At 35.8% G+C, this 15,915-nt stretch overlaps 1 pseudogene; it reads right to left on the bottom strand.

The window, feature by feature from the left end:
• Positions 1–6,540: 6,540 nt before the first annotated feature.
• Positions 6,541–15,915, bottom strand: part of LOC109051780 — a 30,401-nt pseudogene continuing 21,026 nt past the window's right edge.

The raw sequence follows: 15,915 nt of genomic DNA, 5'->3' as shown, positions 1-15,915 counted from the left end.
GTTTGTCTTTTATCAGAATATCAATTTACACATGCACCACTATTTTAATGTTATAAAAAAAAAAAAACTCATTTGTACTTAAATGTATGTACCATTTGTTAATTTAAAATGTCTTATCAGATATGTATTTATTTTCTTTTACTTTCAAACAACTTTTACACTTTTAAACTTTTGACTTGGTAACAATGGCAGAACCCTTTTTGGTGCTAAATAGAACCCATTTATAGGGCTCCATTAGGAACCATGCTTTGACAATGCTATATAGCACCTTGATGATGTTATAAACAACCTTTTTAATGATTAGAGTTTCATTAATATTAGTATATTAATATAATTAATATTAGTATTATTAATATTATTTGTATATATTATTTATTAATATTGTTTTTTACCCCTCTATCTGTCTGGTCTTATCTTGTATTGTCTATTAGAGGTTTTACACAACAACAACAACAAAAACATGATGTGTCAATTAGGTACTTTTAGTTTATTTTTTATAACATTGCAGCAAATTGTAGCAAAAATCAAGTGTATAGCATCAGTTCTGGTAGACACGTCAGTCAAGCTCGATCCATGATAATCAGCTGATCCACGCCATCCAATAGGTTTCCACTTTCGATTAGACCGTGTCTTTTAAATACACCTACAGCCATTCAGAGCTGCTTGCTCGCCACGCTGCACTCATCATAAGCTTAGCCTTGCTGCTCATTAATGGATTCAAGCTTCATCTAAAGCTTTGTGTTGTCTGTACGATTATTACTTCTGTTGCCCTTATTACTTTCGCTCGCACTCACAATGTCAGCTTTGTTTTCTTTCGATGGTCAGCCCCCGGTTATCCGGACAAGGCTTCTGAGCCAGAACAAAGCCCCCAGATTGTGAGACAAAGCTCACATCTTGCCAGCAAAGGACCCTCGCCAACAATCTCCGATTGGCCAACTGAGAGAATCATCACAACCTTGTACAGCCTTAACATTCAAGCTCCCCTCTATCACAAACATGGATGCTCGAAATCAAACTTTAGAACTTCACCAGCCTTTTTCACGCTCCGCGTTGATCAATATGCCAGACCCTTCTACCGATGTAGCCACAGCTTTCCCAACAAATTCTGCAACTGACTCCAGTATCACGCTGCACAGGTCTCTGGCAACTGCTATTCCAGCTCCTTCTACCAGACCGTCATTCTTCCCTCCTGCCGATGCAATATCTCCTCAGCCAAAAGCTCAAATCCTTGCAGGTAACGACATTAATGCCGCGTTCCAGGCAACCCATATCCCGTGTTTTTCCAACTTTCTACCCGTGAAAGTGCACTGGAACAGCAGTCAAACCCGTGACTTACCACCCGTGAACTCGTACTAGATCGATGTACTCTCAGTTCCGAGCTCTGATGTCACATAACCCGCGAAACAACAATGGCAGCCCTACGGATAATATTGCCTACGGATGCGGTGTTTGTGTTACACGTTGAAAAATAGATTTTAGGACAATATAACGTTGCAATAAAATTAATAATCTAGCTACAATTTCTTGCACTCAGGAAGTCATGTTTTGAAGTTGTGACTTACGGGCTCAAAAACCTGCCTGGAATGCAGCATAATTTAGTATTAGTAACTTATTAGAATTAGTATTCATATTTTTATTGTAAACGCAAATGCATGATGGGAAATTGACAAACAGTCCTGTAATATTATTATAACTACACCATAGAAGCATTATTTTACAGCCACCGCATAGCGGTACCAGGATTAAAATTGGTACTTTCCCAGCTAACAGAATTTTGTTATAAGAACGTTCCCAAATATTGAGTGTTGGTTCTGGGAACATAAAAAAATGTCCAGTTTTCTTGACATTAGAGAAACATTTTTAAAAGGTATGATGTTCCTAAAACGTTCTTTCAACTTAATTTTGATTTAAAATTCAACATTCTAGGAACGTTGATTTGTGGCATTCCAAGAACATAAAAAGACCCAGTTTCCTTAATGTTAGTAGAATGTTATTTAAAGTTTAGTATGATGTTCCTGAAACATTCTTTAAATCATTCAAACACCTGCTGTGAACAAGCACTGAAAGAAAGAGAAATAGGAACACAAACAACAACTTTCTTCAGCCACAGCCTTAGATGAACTGAAGATAAAATACTTTAAATCTCTCAAGATCTGATTAAACAACTCCACAAACAGCTTTACCAGCTTCAGTTATTACTTACCAGATTGACTTTATAACTGTCACACGTCTACAGAAGTTCTTATTGAGAATTAACAGAGGTTTAGATGTCGATGTCTTATTGAAAATGTTTTTTTTGAGATCACTATCATGAAGATCAGCGTTTGCTTTAGTTGTGCTCTTGACCCTCGACTTTTGTTGTGTTGCTTCTTTTGCAGCAATTGCAGTTGTTTTCAGAAAACATTTCTGCATTTATTAAAGTAGATCAACATGCCTGCTTTAATAACAGCCAAATAACTCAAATAATGTAAAAGTAAATAAAACATTCTTGTTAAAGTGTACAAATATTGTCATGGTTAACGTTTTAAAACGTGTTTTGTGTCATTTATACACTCACAGACATCAACATTTGGTAATTATTCACGGTAATTAGTTGCCAGGAATTTCCTGTAAAATTACAAAAAAAATTTAACAGTGCAGCTATTGCGGGGACAGTCATCTGAAATCTTGAGCTTTGAAAAATACAAAATAAATCAATAAATCAATGTCTGTCAAAGTACCAGAGCTTCGCAAAGCACTGAGAAAAAGTGACGTGACATACAGCTAAGTATGGTGACCCATACTCAGAATTCTACTCTGCATTTAACCCATCCAAAGTGCACACACACTGTAAACACACACATGGGCAGCCATTTATGCTGCACACTTGTTTGGCATTCACTGGGGAAATAAAATGTATTTCTCAGTCAAACTCACTTTTGGCTGTCATAGCAGTTCATCGTATTTTCGACACTTTATCAGATGTTGGATACTTCTAAATAATAACAATCTTCTAGATGATCTTCCAGTCATTGACTACCCTAATTCCAATAATTGTATCAATACAATTGGGGCAGCTGTGGCCAAATGGTTAGAGCATTGGACTTGTAACCCGAAGGTTGCAGTTTCAAGTCTCAGTGCTGGCAGGAGTTGTAGATGGGAGGGAGTGAATGAACAGCGCTCTCTTCCACCCTCTATACCCATGGCTGAAGTGCCCTTGAGCAAGGCACTGAACCCCCAGTTGCTCCCCGGGGCAGCTGGATATAGCTGCCCACTGTTCCGGGTGTGTGCTCACAGTGTGTTCACTTCTCACTGCTGTGTGTGTGCACTTGGATGGGTTAAATGCAGAGCACCAATTTCAAGTATGGGTTACCATACTTGACAAATGTCACGACTTTCAATACATTAAAAGAAACCTTTTCCAAATTAGGTATTCCTCTCTTCAAAGAGAAAACAATTGGGCCATCTAATGTTATCGAATTTCTCTGTATTACTTTCAATTCAGATCTTATGCACACTTCCTTGCCTACCGAGAAACTTGAAAGAATTCGAGCAGTAATTAAAGATTTCACAGGACGTATTCGGGTTTCAAAACGGGAATTGATCTCTCTTTTAGGCCATCTCAATTTCACCATGCAAATTATTCCTCAAGGTTGCTCATTTATATCAAGGCTTCTCGATCTCTCAAAAACAATGATAAACTACATGATCTCATTAACTTAGATAGCAGGTGCCTCTCCGAACTACACTTCTGGTCCATTCTTTGCGATAAGTTGAACAGAATTTCCTTTTTCTATAATGATTACAATGAAACTTCTGATGATGGTCAAAATGGTGCAAAAAAATTAAGACAAGGGTGTTTTAATAATTTTGTGAGCACACTGTTGGAGGCTGTTTTCTTTCTGCATTTTACAGCTTTCTTAGGGAAGGGGAAATGGGGAGGTGTTCCTCCATCACTTACTTCCACATCTCTGGAAGCACACTCCTGTGGTTCAAGTCCTACCTCTCAGATAGATCCTTGTGAGTCCTTCACATCAAGTCCTTCACATCAAGTAATAGAATTATGCAATGTTTAAAAATAAAAAAATTCTTAAATTGAAATACAAATTTAACTTACAATTGTAACTGGTTTCCAAACAAACATGTTCTTTTCCTTTTTTAGTTTTTGGGTCACATGTAAGTGTAAGGCAGCTCTTTTAAGCTGTGGAAACCTCTTTCCTATTCTCCACAAAGTAAGTAACAGGGACAGTGAATTTATAATACATATTGTTAGATTAGTTAATTAATTTATTAACATCACATCCTACAACCTTATCATCATCCAGGGATCTGACACTCAAAGCCAAATTATTGACAAAGGCATCAAAGAGGATTGTGAAAATATTTCACTGGAATTTCATCACATCTATTTTTTTTTGTGTGTGTGTATGTTTTACTTCTTTCTGTATTTATTATTTTCAGTGTTAATTGTCATTTATAAATGTATTTGGCTAATAATGTATTGGCATGTCAATAAAAAAGCACCACACTATCCACACTACATGCTGTTATTGTTGTTGTTTTAATGTAAAAACCCTACAATGTAAAAAAAGATGGCTCATTACTGATTTTCTGGAGCTCAGCCATCCAGCTACATAGACTGTCAACATATTTTTAACAGGTAAATAATTTATCTCTAAATAAAATAATTTATTTAATAATTTATTAAAATGTCTGTAATTGTTAACTTTCCTATCATGTCTTTTTCTCTTTTTAGTTTAAGAGAACACTGTTTGAAGAATTTATCTTCCAGAATCTGACAGTAGGTTTTGGGAGATAATTTTTAGTCCATCCCTGTAAGACAGACTTTCCAGGATAGGAGATGGACTAAAGATGAGCTCCCAAACCTGGCAGATTCTGGAAAATAAATTCTTGAGAGAGTGGTACAAGAGTCACTCATTACTTATCTATCAAAAAACACCATAAAAATCAAACTAAATAATCAATAACACTTCATCATTTTAACCCAATCAAATTCTCTCAGAACCTGACACCTTTTTTACCCAAGCAAAGTCTCTCAGAACCTGACACCTTGCACTTGATTCCAGGAAGGTTGCAGTTCTGGAAAATGGTAGCGCTGGAGACTAAATGGTTCCTGGTGGTTTCACACACCTAATCCTTCAAAATAATCCCCTTTTTTTTCTTACCCTACTGACCCAGTGAGCATTTCACTGTCCAATGATCATGCCTTAACTTTGTAAATTCTAGTATTGCATCCTTCTACTGACCATTTAATACTTTTTGTCTTTTCAGTCTGAGATTAATCTCTTTTTTTGGCTCATTTTATCTGTAAAATAAATGATGATTAATAATTATGCACAGCTGAATATAAGGAGTTTTTCACTTCCAGCCGTCATGGACAATTATATATAACTTATAAATGATTAAATACATAATGAATAGTAGTTTTGATTGATTTCAAGCTTTGATTGAAGATTAATGTGATTTGGAATTGGTAAAATATGCTTTGAAAAAAAAAATATATAATCAGAATATCAACTTGCATAATAATTATGCACCCACTGTATTTTCATTGTCCTTAGTTACTCTATATGGTATAATTTGCAGAGAAGCGAAGCTGTTCTATTGCAGGTTGATTTGCTGATGATCACTGAATAGAAAATAAACTAATTTCTGGTAACTGTGTTGAGTATTTTCTTTAATAACATCCATAAATTATAGTGCATATATAGAAAGTGTTTCATTAAGAATGAATCAATTGTCATGAGATGCGAGATCAATTGTCATGACCAAGTGTGACATGTTCCTGGATCACCATCTTTGTTGACCCTGGAACAAGATTGTGATTAACCAATCTGATTTAAAGAACCAGTTTATTGTTTTTGTGAAGTTTATGCTTAAAATCAGTGTTTGGTGGTTGTACATCAGTGTCATTCATCTATCACTTCCTCTGATTTAAGGAATTACTACTGTTTAAGGTCAGGTTTAGGTGTAGGGATATATGGTCAAGACTAAATTTTTGGATTAAAATGTTGTTCCAGGGTAAACAAAATACGTTGACCTAGGTGTCATGAGATATCATTTATGTCAGGAGGAGGACCATATACTTTTTTTAGCACGGCCCTTAAGTTATCCAAGTGAGATGTATCTTTTTAATCACAACAACCTCACATGCTTGCAGCTGCTATCTGTATTCATAGTACGGTCACTTAAACATAGGAAGTAACATTGATTTTGAATATGTACTGTAGGTTTCAGTCCACTAAACTGTGTGTTGAAAATGGATGTGATCTGAATATTAAACAGAAACACAGATTTGAAGTGACAGACATTTATTCAGAACTTATATTAACTATGTGTCACATGCAGGGTTGGGAGTAACATATAATTTATTTTATTTCAGTAACAAATGCATTATCATATTCCTGTAATCAGAAAACCACTAATCAGAAAAAAACTAATCATAAAATAAACGTCTAAAAAAAAAACAACTGAAAAAAATTCAACTATATACACCTCACTCATTAAAATAATACATAAATAAAAACAAGAACAAAACGATAGTTATGTTTCAATGCTTTTGCTTTTGAAATGGGCAAGACAAAGGAGACTAAAACAAGGCTCTATTGCTGAGGTTTAAATGATTTCAGAAGTCAAGTCATGATCAAAATCATTTCAATCTATGTTCTCTATATCACATATGATAGGTCTAGACCTAAACAAAATTACTTTACTTGTTAAATTAGTTGTATTTATTTTCCAAACTCTCAATAGCATCCTGTTTTGAGAGATTTGTCCATTCAGGTGGGATCTTACCACTACCATCAAATGTCTTACTGTAGAATTGTTCAAGATCTCTCTTGAATCTCCACACAAACCACTTCCAGTAGGGCAGTTCAGAGTTATCAGGGGTGATGCTCCACTTAGCAAAATCTACTCCTGCATTTTTGTAATCACTGTATAGGAATGTTTTATTACTTTTCCTGAGATAAAAAGATCGATTACTCTTTTTTGCCACTGATGTTGTGCAGATCCAAACAGACAAGTTTGTTGTATCCTTGTACAAAGTCCCATTTACTCCGTCCACTGCATGGAAAACAGCACTGTGTTTTTCATCATGGTTTTCTATGGTGTTTGTGCAGATGGCTCCACAGAATGGACACTGAACCCAACAGCACTGACATAAGTCATCAATCAGAAGCTGATCTGGCCTGAACTTAAGGTCCAATTTTGCTGGAAAAGTATTTGTTTTGAATCTACTGCTGATGTCTGACATTATAGCAGGAAGTTCTCTCTTTATCACATCTTCTAGGAGGTTGCAATCATCATCATCATGTGCAACTCCACTGAGATCTTTTTCAGAGAAGATCAGCTCATCTGAGAGATGCTGTGTGAATCTCTTCAACCACAAACCAGCATCTCCTCTGTTCTCTTGAACTTGCTCAGTAGATTCATCTCCTCTGTTCTCTTGAACATGTTCAGTAGATACATGTGCTGCTTCCATGATCTTCTGCTCCAGGTGTTTAATGTTCTTCCTCATCTTGGGTAAAACACGGACATCAAACTGATCAGTGATGTAGTGACTGACTTCATATCTGATGAAAGCACTGAAATGATCTCTGGTATTATGAATGTAGTCCATGTATTTGTAAAAATTCTCCTCTTCTGCCAGTGTCTTCAGGATGTGTTTCTCAAGATTTGACCTGTTTCCATTCAGTGATGGACAGTTTGATCTAATTTCACTTGCCATATCTCTGGCAGTCTTCTTGTATACACTCTGTTCAATGGGTTCTTTGAGTTTCTGACAGATGATCTCACCAAAAATGGCAGCTGATTTTGCCCCTTGACAGTATTTCTGGAAAATACTATAATACTCTTCTTTCTTCTTCTTAACATATATTTCAGGATCATTGGCATCTTTGAACATGCTGTGTTGGTTAGCGATCATATTATCTGCTCTCTTACAGATGGAAAGAACCAAATCCATGAAGAATTCATTTTTTAACACATATTTAACATGTCCTTCCTGATGTTGAAGTACTCTTGCTTTGATGTAATCTATGAGTTGTTGGATGTAGCTGATGTTGTAGCCCATCTTTGAGATGTTAAATGACTGAACCATTTTGTCAGTCTGCTGAACAACATCACTGACTAATGATCTTATTTGGGCTTCATCCTCCTTAGAGAGACTGTAACCCAGCAGATTTTTAACTACTCTGCAGGCTTCTGTGAAAAATTCACTTGATTTCTTTAACTGTACATAATCTGAATAACTCTGCACAGATAAAATATCCCTGCTGTTCTTCCGGGGGTCTGCTTTGATACTTTCATAGTTGTAACTGAGGATCTCTCTCATATCTCTCATTATGTCAATGTCTTTGATTGGAGGAGTGTCTTTGATAATCTTCTCCACACTTTGTTCCCAAACTAAATCAAACTCTTTCTTTAGTGTTTCTTCATCATTTGCTTTGTCTTTGTGTTTTAAGGCAAGTTCTTTGCTCTTTTCAAAGAGAGTGTTTTCATGACGTGTCCTCTGAGCCTCAATCTCTTTCTTCAGGTCTCGCTGATTAAGAATCTCATTTAATTTCCTCTTTGTTTCTCTTACAATGCTTTCCTGTAGCTCTTTGATTTTAATGTCAAATGATGTTTTCCACTGAATCAGTATATTTGCATCTGCGTCTTTCTCAAAGAATTCTGACACTGTTTTTTTCACTTCTTCACTTGTCTTCTTCAACTCTTTGTGCAGATCAGTTTCTTTAACCTCGTTAATCGCTTCATTTTCTATTTTGTTGTGAAGTTTGTTCTCAGTTTCCAGCATGGCACTGCGAAGCTTCCAGGACCACTTGCTGTATTCAGTCTCCAGTTTCCTGTAGGCTGAAATCTCCAGAGAATTTCTGAAGCTGAAGACAAATCGTTCATTCAGTAAAGCCTCCCAGAGATCATTAATACGAACTTTCAAGTCTTTCAGTCTTGTTCCATCTGATTTTGAGGCATGAGACATAATAGTTTTCTTCAGGTCTTGAATGTTCTCACAGTAGTTTGGGTTTGGTGGAGCCATGGGTGGGCTGCCCTCCCAGAGCTGAGCAAAATACTTCACATCATTCTTTATATCGAATCTAATGACGTCACTGAAACGTTCAACATCACAGACTTCTTCTTTAGCAGCCAGTTTAGTCATCTCATCCAGTGTCTCCTGCAGTCGTCTCCTTCCCTCCATGTTTTTCTCTCCAGCTGTGATTTCTGAAACATTCTGATGCACAAACACACAGCTGGGATTCAGTCTGACCTCCTTCATCCTCAGGAAGGCTTGAACAACAATCTGAAGAATGTCCTGCATCTCAGATGGGTTTTCTCCAAAGATGTTGATCAAGGTCAGATTTCCCAGACCTACAACAAATGTGGCCAGTTCATTGTCATGGTGTCTTGTTGATCTTCCAGCCAGTTCTAGAGCACGAAGACCCTCCGTATCGACAACCAGAATGTAGTCAAACTTCAGCTCTGTTTTCATCTCGTCTGAGACTCTGACCAGCTGCATGAAAGCTCCTCTGGTGCACCTGCCAGCACTGACGGCAAACTCAAGTCCGAACATGGCATTCAGCATGGTGGATTTCCCAGAGCTCTGAATCCCTAAAACTGACAACACAAATACTCTCAGGTCTCCCAGTTTCTTGCTGAGTTCATCTAGAACAGCAGAGATCCAGATCACAGGAACATGACAAGCATCCCCATCCATCAGTTCCAGTGGAGATCCAGAAATCATCATCTCTGCTGCGAGACTCGCGAGAGAAGAGAAGTCTTTCAGGTCTTTCTTGTTCTTCTTCACAGATGAACATGATTCATAGATCTGACCGATCTCCCTCATGATGTGCTCCAAACCAAAGGTTGCATTTTGAAGTTCTTCAGATATTTTCTCAAGCTTAGTTTGTTCAGCTTTGAGTTGTTCAGATTTATCATGCTTCTCCTTCAGTTGTAATACTGTTGACCACTTTTCATTATACTTGTGATGTAGAGCAGAAAGATCACCTGATGTATATTCATCCAGGATGATTCTGAGCCATTTGGGGAAAAAAATCTTATTTGCAGCATCTGAGTTCATTTCTTCAATAAAGACCTTCATAAACTCACTGATGTCTGATTCATGCTGCTGTTGACGGAGTTTCTTAATTTCTGTGTGTTTTCTACTGGTGACCATTTCTAGATCATCTCCTTGAGGTCGATGTAGCTCTTTGTTCTTCTGACTCCACTGATGCCACAGTTTCCCCTGATGGGGCAGAAATGATTCTTTGATTTCCGTAAGCTCTTTCTTCTCCAGTAAACTCATCATATGCTGTGCTGCTTCTCTTCCTCTCCTGCAGTCATCCTCATCATCTTCCACATCTACTCTGATGTCTGAGTGTTTGGACACATCTTCAAGTCTGAAAGTGGAAGATGATTCTGAGAGACAAACATTTATAGCTCTTCTGAGTTCTTCAGATACATCTGACTGATTTCTGTCTTTCAGACCAATATTGTATTTTCCTTGCCATGTCTTAATGAGAGTTGAAGCTTTCTCGGTAAGAAGAAAAATGAGTGGCTTTGAGTCCTTGTAGAGTTCTTGAACCTTTATCATTCTTTCATCATTCTTCTGAAGTTGTGGTAGAAGAACAACATTGACTGAGGCCATTTCAGTAAGGATCTGCAGCTGTTTCTCATGGTCTCCTGCATCACCGTGTAGATTACAGAACGCTACACACTCAGTGAATTTATCATCATTTGTTCCAGAGGGGCAGTACCAGGCGATCTCCACCACTCCGTCCATCAGGACTCTGGTTCTGCTGCTGCCTGGGCAGTTCCTGTGGAAGAATGTGTTGTGTTTCTCATTGATCAGACTGTTCATCAGCTGAGACTTGGATGAAGACACAGAGCCAAACCTGAAGAAAAACACCATTGGAGTTTCTGCCTTGTAGATGGGCTGGGTTTGACTGATGATTTCATTGTTGGTGTTTCTACTCTTCCAGCTCTTGTGGATTTGTCTAAATGTCCAGAGAGGAAACTCAATCTGTTGTCTGTCTGGATCAGGAACAAGCAGAGGCAGAGCGTACTGACACTGGGACAGTTTAGTCACCATCAGCTGCTTCAGCAAACCATCAGCACAATGAAACACAGCCATCTGGACATCCATCGAGTGAATTTGCCCAGATTGATTTGTTTCTTCATTAGACATAAACATTTATTCGAAAATGTCACACTCACATTGAGATGAGTCATTATGTCTTTCTTGTATCTGATCTTGTTCAGTGGGATCTCTAACAGTAATGTATCTTGCTCTGTAATCCATCATCAGTAGTTTTTGTATGAAAGTTTGAATCAGCTCCTCTTCAGCACAAGACTCATTGGACTGTAATGAATGTTTACTTATCTGAAGAACATCTGCAGCTGTCAGTTTATGATCCTTGCTTCTTTTAAGATGAAGTCTGTCAAAGAGTATTTTTGAGCCTGTAATCATTTCTTTTTCGGTTTCTGTTTGATCTGGTTTCTTTGTTTCTGTTCTAAGCTCTTCTGCAGGTCCCTGTGAAAGAAAGACTAGTATGTTAATTTATGTGCAGCCTCTGTCTTATTTATTTATTTATTTATTATTATTATTATTATTATTATCATTACTACACTGAAAAAAAAAAGTATATTTACTTTATTTTTATTTTGCTAGTTTTTGCATACATTTCAAGTAAAATTTATGTATTGAATTTAGTAAAATCTACTTAAATAAGTTTGGTAAATTTAGCAAATTTAGTAAATTTAACATGGCCAGTTAGAGTTTGATGAGTAATATCTACTTAGTTATTTTGTTAAATGTAATGCTCAAGTACATTTCCCTCAGTTACAGTTCATAAAATTTACTCTAACAACGTAGCACTGGAAAACAACTATGCTATTAAAGCATGTGGTTCACTTCTTAACATGTACTGTAAGTAAGCAAGTAGACAGCTTATTGTCCTTTGAAGATAATATGTCCACTCAATATAATTATTACACAAATAAACACAGAGACCTCGATACTTGGTACACCATACACAATGAAAGAAGAAAAAGAACTCCAGATATCACAAAACAGTAAGTTACAAAACGTAATGACAAAATCAACCATAAAAGAATGTAAATACAACGTGAAAACAGTGAAAATTTAATTATTCATGCCCCATGGTGAAAACCAAACCTTTCAGGCAGAAAGGAATTGTAGATCATTTTATGATAGGTTGTATTATTATTTTTTAATTTATTCACATTTTGGTTTTAGACAGTATGTGGAACAGTTGCCTTCCAGGCTCAATTCAGTATTAACTTGCACAATTTTGTCTTAGAGTCTAGAACAGTGGTCTTATACAAAATGCTTTCCATCTGACAAAAGCTGACAAGGGATGATGCATTTTAGATGCATATTTTGCATTATTTGTATCCTTATGTCAGAAATAGTTAAATTGTTTTAGACATTATATCTGTAATAAACCCACAGCATTACATACATCTTGCAAGTCTGGTAGTAATTAATTTTAAAACAAAAAAAACAAAAAAAAAAATAAACATTAATATTTTGTTACACATAATACCACATGTGATTTCTGGGGAAAAGTAATTTGAGGAACATAGGAAAGGCTTTCTTTCTTTCTTTCTTTCTTTCTTTCTTTCTTTCTTTCTTTCTTTCTTTCTTTCTTTCTTTCTTTCATTTAGAATTATTTTTCCTAAATCACCAAACATTATGAATTAAAAGAAGCAGCCATATAGTCTGCCAATATAAGAAACATTTTTTTTTTGTGTGATAATTACTATTATTATCAGTAGTTCTAAAGTACTGAACCTTTTTAAATTCAATAAATTAAGAAAGATGCATTTTGAATCAAGACAACATAGTAATGGCATCTACCAGCAGGGTCTAATTGGACTACTTGGCTTCTCTGTAATTAGCAGATTAGATTAATTATTAACTTTAAATTCTTTATAACTTTCTCTTGTCAGCTGTTGACCATGACAGCTACCAGCCTGTTGTTATAATATGTTATTAAATATTTTTACCATTAAAAAATTTTAGTAAATACTAGTTACATAATAAATGTACAAATAACTTACCATGTGTGTTTCTTTCGTCTCTGTCATTGACTGCTCTCTTGTTTCTTTATTGATTGAAGGTTCACCTAAGAAATATAAAAATAATAATAAATTACATGAATGATTTTTAAACCACTTAGATTTCTTATTCTATATTATAGTAGTGTTTTTTTTTCCTGTCATTTTTCAAACATTTAACATTTCTAACGGATATATCATTAAGGCCTATTTCTATCCACAAATATATATATGGCAGCTAAAATCAGCTGAAATCCTAGTAGAACCTAATAGAAGGTTTTCATGTCCAGATTGGACTGGCAGAGAATTTCCAAATAACACAATGGTCAGACTGGGAAATGTGTGATCTTGAACTGCCCTTAAATTCATCAGAATGTTTCATAATTTAAGAACAAATCTGATCATTTATTTATTCTTAAACGAGCAGTGCAGTGATGATTGTGTTTTCCTACCCATGTCACTGCATGATGAATCAGGTGGTACAGTTGTCTTGATCATTTCTGCATTGACAACAGGTTTGAAGTTGTTCTCATCTACCGGCTTTCCTTTATCCTATAAAGATAAACATAATGTCCATTTCTTGTAATCATGATCTAAGTTCTTGCAAGTATGCAAGAGTATGTACACTCAGTGGCTACTTTATTTGGTAAACCATTTTTCGCCCTCAGAACAGACTGAATTCTGTGTGGCTTAGAGTAGATAGATACATTAAAGTCTCTGAAATGCAATGGTTTTCAAAACTGTCCTGGAGCACCGCAGGACTGTTTCCCGTATTTAACACACTCGATTCAACTCATCAGCTCATTAGTAGAGACTTTAAGACCTGAAGTGGGTCAGAAAAGGTAAAGAGAGTTGGCAAGAAAATAGGATGGAAAAAATTAAATAAAACATAATATATATATATATATATATATATATATGTGTGTGTGTGTGTGTGTGTGTGTGTGTGTGTGTGTGCGTGTCTATTATGTTATAAATATATATATATATATATATATATATATATATATATATATATATATATATATATATATATATAATGTTCTTACATTAATTGGAAGATTGTCAGAAAATTGTCTGTGACTTCTCTTATAAACCAGCAATTTATTTTATTGTAAATACCAAAAAACAGGTTCAATAATCTTCACTAAACCTGACACACCAGATTTTAGTCTGATATTCAAAGCAATACTTTTTAACTCTTCTACTAGTTAAAAGATGTAGAGATGAAAAGCAGAAAGCAGATGAAATGATGGTAAAATAATTACATTGATTTTTATTGAATAATCTTAGTTCTGTCGTGAGAACTCTCGGAGGGACTGGCATGGTAATGTACATGACAATGTTACTGTGTTTGGTCTTGGTGGAATAGATCTGCTACACTGCTGCTGCTTCTACTGTTGCAGATCATGTACCGAGATTTGCTACTGCCAGTACATCCACAACATGCTGCTGTAAGCACGTAAGAAATACTGCTGCACATATAACACATATGAATAACCCCCATATAGCATACATGAATCACCTCATAGCAGATCTATACAGGTGGAGCTGGGGAAAGTGGAGGGTTTCTGAAGCAAGCTGCAAACTGCTATGGCAAACAAATGCCAGGTATTTGAGTATTGAGCAGTAAGCTTTTTGGTTACCAGGAGAGAACCAATCATCTGCCATGTGATAATGATGTCACCAGGTCAGATTGAACTAGACGTATCAGACTGTGCCATCTAGACTTTCATGCCAGAAATCTGTATTTGAATCTCACCCTTCAATTTCATCTTCATTTTACCAGCATACATTCTACATCTGTTACTTAACCAAGCACATATGTACATACATATATACATAAATAAGTACGCAGTAACAGTGAAATTATATAAAATTAAAAGTATATGAATGTTGAATATATTAAGAAATTAGTAGGCCAATATAATGAGAGATTCTATAATTGAAGGAAAGAACACAAAAGATGTCACACTAAAGGTGTTTACAGTAATGCTAAAAAAAAAAAATGCAGGGAAAAGTGTGTAATAAATTAACACTGCATCCTGATGTCCAACTAGCAAGTACAAGCATAATGTCATCCATAAACACTGACAGTTCATCTATTCACACATGGCATCTACCAGCAGGGTCTAATTGGACTACTTGGCTTCTCTGTAATTAGCAGATTAGAAAGTGGAGGGTTTCTGAACCAAGCTGCAAACTGCTATGGCAAACAAATGCCAGGTATTTGAGTATTGAGCAGTAAGCTCATTGGCTACCAGGAGAGAACCAATCAGCTGCCATGTGACTATGATGTCACTAGGTCAGAATGAACTTGACATATCGGACTGTGCCATCGAGACTTTCATGCCAGAACTCTGTATTTGAATCTTCATTTTACCAGCATACATTATACATCTGTTATGTAACCAAGCATATACGTACATACATAGATGAATTATTAACTTTAAATTCTTTATAACTTTCTCTTGTCAGCTGTTGACCATGACAGCACCCCACAGCCCTCCCCAAATCCACACAAGTAAAACATTTTTACATGTTGTTATAATATGTTATTGAACATTTTTACCATTAAAACAATTTAAGTTAACACTAGTCACATAATAAATGTACACATAACTTACCATGTGTGTTTCTTTCATATCTGTCATGGAGTGCTCTCTTGTTTCTTTATTGATTGAAGGTTCACCTTAAGAAATATAAAAATAATAATAAATTACAATAAATTAAAACAACTAATATTAAACAACCTAGATTTCTTATTCTATATTATAAAATTTCTAACGGATATATCATTAAGGCCTATTTCTATCCACAAATATATATATGGCAGCT

The sequence above is a fragment of the Cyprinus carpio genome, chromosome B22, assembly GCF_018340385.1.
Source record: "Cyprinus carpio isolate SPL01 chromosome B22, ASM1834038v1, whole genome shotgun sequence".
Classification (NCBI taxonomy): domain Eukaryota; kingdom Metazoa; phylum Chordata; class Actinopteri; order Cypriniformes; family Cyprinidae; genus Cyprinus; species Cyprinus carpio.
This window is presented reverse-complemented; position numbering and strand designations above follow the sequence as displayed.